The sequence below is a fragment of the Lissotriton helveticus genome, chromosome 8 (assembly GCF_964261635.1).
Source record: "Lissotriton helveticus chromosome 8, aLisHel1.1, whole genome shotgun sequence".
NCBI lineage: Eukaryota > Metazoa > Chordata > Amphibia > Caudata > Salamandridae > Lissotriton > Lissotriton helveticus.
This window is the reverse complement of record NC_136069.1, coordinates 1,651,506,961-1,651,515,368: the sequence shown is the minus strand read 5'-3', so window position 1 is coordinate 1,651,515,368 and position 8,408 is coordinate 1,651,506,961.

The following is an 8,408-nucleotide window of genomic DNA, read 5'->3' as shown; positions in this document are numbered from 1 at the left end:
AGTACTTGACCTCTGACACCACCAGTTCAGTTCACCTCTGGAACTGTGGAACAGCTGAGAGGAAGAAAGACTGCTGTGCTGGTGAAAGGACTGCCACTCTACTGAACTGCCCATCTGAAAGAGATGCTTCCTTTATGAGCTGACGTGCGGCCTACTGCCCTATTGCCTTGAGAGGAAGACCTGGACCTGGAACACATCTTGAACCGAAGACCCCAGAGGGACTCCACAGGCTAGTTTGCTGGCCTCCTGATCTGAGCCTAGGGACATAACATGCTCCAAACAGCCCCTGAACTCTTCATCAACAAGTTCCCCACCCCCAAGGGACACCTCCCAGGTCCCTGGGCCCATGGTGTGGATCTCGAGCTCTGAAAGTCAAGCTTTTTGTCTTTTTGTGATTATGCACCTGAACCGTGGCGCTCGCACAAGGAATCATTGCAAGCCTCTTCAAGTTCGTCTCTTAGCAGAGCAAGCATCGTCCGCTGGTATGGGTCACCACCATAGGTCCAGCCTGTCTGTCCACGATGCCCAGCCAGCTTTTTGTGCCCCACCGACCACCTCCTGCGACGCCCTCCTTGCTCCTGGCGAACTACTTCCCTGTGAACGTGACTTTTGACACAATACTTGAGAAGGTAAAACTTCAGCAGGACATAACTGTATCTGACCTGCGCTCCATCGCAGTCGGCCTGAACTTTTACATTTGACCTGGTCCAGCGTGACCAGATATTCCTGATTGGCGCTTTATGTTTCCAAGCGCTATTTTATAGTTTATTCTTTGAAAATTCATAACTCCGAATCTACTAATTGGATTTTTGTCATTTGGTCTTGTTTTATTTTTTAAAGTAAGCTCTATTTTTCTAACCTGGTGCGAAGTTTATACCCCAGTCAACCAAAAACCCAATTTCTAACACTAACCCTTTGGTAGATGGTCACAAAGCAGTCAGGCCTAACTTAGAGCCAATGTGTAAAATATTTATGCATCATTCAAACAGTAATGAGGTGATAATGCAACACAAGACAAATCTCACACCAATTTAGAACAATAGAGTACATATTAATAAATAAAATGAGACCAACATGACAAAAATCCAATCAGTAGAACCAGACATATGCAATTTTAAGTGCCAAGAAACAGAACGCGCTAAGTGTGGGTCAAAATCACACTGGGTTCTATGGCAGGACTTCTATACAAGATTAGAGGCAATAGTATAACATTTCCTCTTGCAGTAACTCAGGTTCCTGGCAACATCCCATGATGTTTTGGCTACGCCAATGGCCTTCATCCCTGCACTTTGGATGTGTTTCATTTTTGGTTCCCTTCTCTTTCCTTTCTCAACTTACCTTGATTTTGCATGTTCAGAGAACTGCTTGCTGAACTTTGGAATTGCCTTGTATTGTGGATTCGTTGAATCTTGGCAACACTTTCTCAGCATGCTTGGCCTATGCCCTTGTTCCAGTTCAGACACATAGCACATCATCATTTTACCACCCTAAGAATGGTGCAAGTTTATTACTACATGCAAAATATCACTCATAAATGTGTTATGAGTATACCACCAATCTGTTATGTTTTTTTCAAAGAGTACTGAGCGATGATTGAGTGAACGTCCTGAGCCAATATCCAGTGCCTGTCCTTAATCTTGTGCTATGCAAACAAATGATGGATGGAATGCTGAATAAATCATGCATTCACCCTGAGTCAAGAGATCTGGGTTACATCCATCATTCTTTTGATCAACATGCCACCCCAGTGTAGACCCAGCCATATGCAAATCAGTCTTGACCCTGTGCCTCATGGAAACAGTCCAGCCTGAACTGCCAAGCCAGGGTCTCCCTGGACCGGAAACAAGCATCCTGGGACCAGTTACGGGGCATTTCCCCTCATCAGCTAGGCTATCTTTAATCCAGTGGCACAGTGAGCCCGGGACCCACGCCTGAGCATACCCATCTCACATGAGGCAAAAAGTACTACGCACTCAAATGATGGACAGAATACTGAATTAATCATGCACTGACCCCCTGTCAAGAGATCTGAGTTAAATCCATTGTTCTTTTGCTCACCATGCCACCTCAGTTTAGACCCAGCCATATCCAAATGAGTCTTGACCCTGTGCCTCATGGGAACAGTCCAGCCCAGACGTGGGTACTGTGCTCTCCCTGCCACTGGAATCAAGCTAGTCCGGCTGATGAGAGGTGATACCCAGAAAACAGTCCTGGGTTTTGGGGTATTCTAGTCCAAGAAGGACCTGGCCTGGCAGTTCGGGCTGGACCATTCCCATGGGGAACAGGTTCACAACTGATTTGAATATGACTGGGTCTAAACTGAAATGGCATGGGGAGCATGTATTTAAGTACTGATCCCTGTACTGGGGTGAATGAATGACATTGTTAGTCATTTTGTCCATCAATTGTTCTTTTTGCATTTGTCACCCGAATGGGGCAGGTATGCCCAGTCGTGGGTCCTGTGCTCTTCATGTCACTGGAGTGAAGTTAGCCTGGCTGATGAGGGGTGATACCCTGAAACTGGTCCAAGGATGCTTGTTTCTAGTCCAGGGAGTAAATGGCCTTGTGGTTCGGGCTGGACTGTTCCTAAGGGGAAGACTCTGGGTCTAAACTGGAATGGCATGGGGAGCAAAAAAACAATGCATTTAGGCACAGTTCTCTGTACTGGGGTAAATGTATGACATTGTTCAGTATTCTGTCCATCAATTGTTCTTTTTGCATTTGTCCTCATTCATGGTCACCGGTGTCGATCCCTTCCTCTATTTGTTCGCTGGTTCATAATTTAGATATTTCCATTCTTTATTTCAATTGGAATGGGCAGATAAGTGTGATTATAGGCTGGTTCCCTTTTTGATTTCCTTGCACCTCCTCAATTTTCCTAGCAGTACTTTGAGTTAGGATTGCGATAAGCTGTCTGCCGTGCTGCAGACCGCTATTTGAGGCCTCAAAGGTGGCCACTCTTATACCCTCAATCTCAAAACCAAAGTGAAATATGCCATAAACAGAACAGGTAGATGTCGAGTGCTGCGCAGAGAGGAGGAGTGACTCTGTGCTGGGTGTATGTGTGCCTGGGAAGGGTACAGTACAGGGACAGAGCAGTGCTGCACAGTGAATGCATTGTAAGTGCTTGTAGTGAGTGTATGTATGCTTGCGAGGAATAAATTACATCACAGATGTAGTGATCTGGTGGCTCAGTGGACTAATGCATCCAATATAGGGGCCTGTGTTCGACCTCATGGTCACGGGTTCAAATCCTTGCCGGTACACTCAGGCTTTCATCCTTGAGTACCGTTGAGTTGGGTGATAATAAGAAACATCTGTTATTAAGCACCAAGATACCCTTGGGTGAACGTGCGCTTTACAAATACTTATGTTATGTTATGTTGTGTAGTTCAGTGAGTGCACAATGAAAGTATGTGCAGGGTGAAGTACGGTGTGGTGCACACATGGTGAGTGCGTGTGCTGCCAAAGTGAGTGCTTGCAAATAGCACACCATGGTACAATGCAGAGAAGCTACAGTATGGAACATTACACACAGATTAAATGTCTGTGCTTAATGTATGTGTGTCTGTGGTAGCACAATACATGGAGATCACAGTACTTGACAATATGTGTGCTGTGAATGCACACTGAGTGTAAGTGTCCCTGGGTAGGGAAGTAGGATCTGCTTTCATGGTTGCCCCCACGTTTACCTGGTGTCAATGTGTTTTTGGCTATAGTTTGCTGGGATCCTGCTTAACAGGACACCAGTATCTGTGCTCTCTCTCCCAAAATGGCTTTGGTAAATACTTTGATACCTCCACAATTGGCTGCTGGTGTACCTTTACAAGTCCTAGTATACAGTATTAGGGTACCCAGGGCATAGGTACACCGTGGGTCTCCCATGGGCTGCAGTATGTATTGTGCCACTTATGGGAGTCCACTTAAACTTTGAACACAGGCCTGCCACTGTAGCCTGTGTGAGATGGTACTTGCCCCTCTCACTACAGATATACGTTTCCTTATATCTGAGGTCACTACACTTAAACCCTATAGGTCACCCATATGTAAGGCCCTTTAGTCCTGAGGGCAGGGTGCTTGGTTATAAGTGTGAGGGTGCCCCTGCATTAGCAGGACACCCTTACAAAAATTCTCAAGGCTTTGTAAGTGTGGTCAGCCATTTTAAGACATATAGTGGACATCAGTCATTATGAGATGTATAACTATATAATGGCTGCACCGAACCTAGCAATGTTTGGTATCAAACATGTTGGAATCATATCCCAACACATATTCTAGTGTTGGAGGTATAATCCCATGTACTTAGGGGAACCCCTGTACTCCCAGTTACAGCCTATAAGGTTCTGCCAGCAAGCTAGCGCTGCCGCCAACCACAGACACGATGCTGCCCTCCCGCTGCTGAGCTGAGCTCGGGCAGGGGAAGGTAGAACAATAGGTTTCCTGTCACAGAGAGGTGTGACTACCTCCCAGACAGGACTTAGTGTATTAGGCTGGGGCTGCTTTCCAGCACCACAAGATTGCATTGAAGAACACAAGTGGTGCCCTCCCTGCATACTCCGGTTTGAGCCAGTTCAGGAACCCTTGGTTCCTGCTCTGGCGCGAAACTAGAAAAAGGATATGGGGGTATCCTCTCATCTGTCCAGCCCCTCCTCTGGGAGGGATCCCCAAATTGTTCCAACCCTTTCCTTGGGTATTTAAGGGCTCATCTGTGGGTGGGGTCCTCAGAGTCATCGTGCAACAAGAATCACCTCTGAAACCAAGACACTCTTCAACCGTCTGGACATTTGGACTTCGTTGGACTTCTCCTGGAACCAAGACTGCATCAAGGAAAACTCCTGCTTCTCCGGGTCTTGCTGTTCTTCCAGTCTTCTGCCTCATCTGTGTCTGTGCTTCACACAGGTTCTCCAGAAGACCTTTGGGCATCAAGGACATCTGAAGAAATCTGCCTTGGAATGAAGTAGTCACACCCCTGCATCTACAGGCACTGCAACAAAGCTAACCGGTCTGCTGCTCCTGTTGTCAAACAGACTTCCCGAGGCTCAGCAACACAGGTGGTGGCTCTGTGGCTCTCCAGAGGCCTGACCTAATTTCCCTGCAATAGGACAGTATCCCTTGTTGGAGCAGCTGGGACCAAACCTCTGTGCATCGAGTTAACTTGCCGTTGCCAAGGCTTGTGGGCTCTGTACTCCAGTGATCTTTGGCTACAAGAATCTCCAGCTCAGCGCTCCGTACATAATAATAATAATAATAATAATAATAATCCACATTTGTAAAGCGCACAATCACCCGTAAGGGTCTCTAGGCGCTGGGGGCCGTCGGGAAGATTAAGCGAGCTATTGCCCAGAGTCACATGGTGCTGGGCTAACCTGCTGCCGGAGCCGGGGATCGAACACTGATCCCCAGATTCCAGCGTCAGTCGCCCTGGCCGCGGCGCCACACCTCTCCCACATCATCTCCTTGTATTTGCTTTGTTCATCCTAAATTGGCAGGGTATGCCCAGACGTGGGTCCCTTGCTCACTTTGCCACTGGATTCAAGCTAGCCAGGCTGAAGAGGGCTGTTAGCGCGAAACCGGTCCCAGGATGCTTGATTTTTGTTCAGGGAAGACCTGGCTTGGCAGTTCGGGCTGGACTGTTCCCATGAGGCACAGGGTCAAGACTGATTTACATATAGTTGGGTCTGAACTGAGGTGGCGATGTGAGCTAAAGAACGATGATGGATTCAACCCAGATCTGTGACTGGGGGTGAGTTTCTATAAAGTTTAATTGCTCCGTCCATCATCTCCTTGTGTTTGCTTTGTTCGCCCTAAGTTGGCAGGGTATGACCAGACGTGGGTCCCTTGCTCATTTTGCCACTGGATTCAAGCTAGCCTGGCTGAAGAGGGCTGTTAGCCCGAAACCGGTCCCAGGATGCATGTTTCCGGTCCAGGGAAGACATGGCTTGGCAGTTCGGGCTGGACTGTTCCCATGAGGCACAGGGTCAAGACTGATTTACATATAGCTGTGTCCAAACTGGGGTGGCAGAGTGGGCTAAAGAATGATAATGGATTCAACCCAGATCTGTGACTGGGGGTGACTGTTTGAAAAGTTTCAGCGCTCCATCCATCATCTCCTTGTGTTTGCAAAAATAAACACTTACCTGGTGACTCGTGCTCCTCTGTTGCAGTTCCTGGAGTCCCTAAGAAAGCACCAGACTCCCACCCAATCTCTGCGCTGCTCTCATATGAAGATGCTCCACTCAGGTCACGGAGTCTGCGTTTTTTTTCCGGCGAGGCTGCTCAATGCAACTGGCCTGGAGAAACCTAAGTGGGCATCTGTGTTTGGCTGGCATGATATTGCATGCCAAAAAGAAATGCGCACTTAAACCTGCATATAGCACTTCTCCTTCCTCCCCCCATGCCCCATCCCCGCCCCTCCCTGCACAAGCTGGCTCAGAGCTGCCAAATGAAAAATAAAACAGTACTAAGATATCGTTTTATTTTTCACTTGCTGGCTCTGAGCTGGTGGGGCAACACTCCTTCGCCTTTGCGGAGGAGCGGCCTCTGGAGTAATTTACATGTGTAATTTATTTCTATTTTGGAGTAACTGTCCTGCTTTTGGCTACTCACTAATTCTGTGGGTAAAGTTTGGTTATTCACAATATGACCAAAATATGAGGGCGTGGGACGGGGATTGGCAGCTCCTCTGGACAGGAGATAGTCCGGTGAAATATAAGCACTTCCGAGGTCACAGGACAAAAAACAAACATTTACAAAGCAACCCGTGGGTCCCATCCTTTAAACATGATTGAGATGAGGATCTGAATACTGAAAATAGAAACACTGAAAAGTGTAACGTACGCATGAGCTACATGTATGTAAATGGTTTGATGTCTGTCTCTTTTTACAGTCTAGACACTTTTTATTAACTTGAAACCAGCCCTTCTTTGAGTAACAGTAAAAAAGCCATTTTGTATCTTATTTGTTCAAAGCACTTCCCTCCATTGAAAATCATTTAATTCTCCTTCTGTTTATCGCTAGCCGCTTTAAGTTGCTCTAGGATGGTCTAACAACTATAAGTAAAGAGAATAAAAACACTGAGAGCCTCACTCACTACAGGACACTGACACTGGACCAGGGATATCAGAGCACTGACTTTATCACTGACACAAGGACACTTAAACATAGGCTCCAGCTGAATGTATGGCATTACTACGACATACATTACCACGCAGTAGGTTATAACGCAGATGTTACATCGTCTGCGTTGTTACCACGCATGGCTTTACATTGCAAGTCGTTTCTACGACTTGCACTAGATGATCCTATTTGGAATGTACCTTGGTTACTGAAGCCCCACAGGCCAGCCCGCGTCTATATTTCACCAGTGGTGAGGGCCACAATTGGGTTCTAGGACAGAGTTCAATTGAGGCATGGTCTTTCTTCACCGTTGTCCTTGCAGCAGCGGTAGAAGTGGGCGGGATCGGAAGGGCACGGCGTGCGCCTACTTAAAAAAATTAATTCAGTCCGTTCCCCTACTTCTTTCTTTCAAAAAAGCATCCCGGGATGGCAAGAACAGTCCAACTTAAAAAAATACATTTTTCATTTTAGCTTGTGTGGTGCCAGGGACGGCTTGCACTTCTCTGTTAAACTCCAGAGGCTGCAGCAGCCCCTCCCCGAGCTCTTACAGACTGAGGGCGGGCCCATTGTCATTCCGATTGAAGCAGATTATCCCCTTTGGAATGACAATGCGCCCGCTCGCTGCCTGCAGTTAGCATATGCCAGTGAGATCTGCATGAGGTGTCTCTGGTATCTGGGCGCAGGCCATGGCCCGTTGTGCAACAAATATGCCAATGTACACTCAAATGTGATTGAACCAAAAAAGAGTAGCTGTACGTTGCCGAACATAGGTGGCGGCCCTCGTATATGTCTAACTCCAAGTCACGGGCATGGACTCAGTGCTGCTCCCAAGGCTCTTCCTGCTAGAAGGCTACCTCCGGAAAGTCAAAAATGTAAAGTATAAATGCAAAAACAATCCACGAAGTAGGCCTCAACCCTACCACACCACTCTGTGTTCAAAGAGAAAGCACATGGGCGCCACAATGTCAAGTCACTCTACCTTAAGGACCTTGGTCGTGAAGCCGATTCCCCAGCTGATTCCGATGCGCACCGAGTTTTCTGGGCTATCGATGATGCCTCAACAAATTGATGCCATGAAGAAGGCTATGCTGCAGATTTTTGGCACCCTCTGTTTGGCATCCATTCAGACCCCAAGGAACCTCAGGAGCCTCCAGTTGGGTTACTGTCAGCAAATTTGTCTTCAGCAGCAACTGACATTTTGGGAGCCACTTCAGGCCACGTACTAACTTTATTAAAAACATCAAATCCTTCTCCAAGACCTGCACCGGGCTATCATGAACGACTCTGGTGTC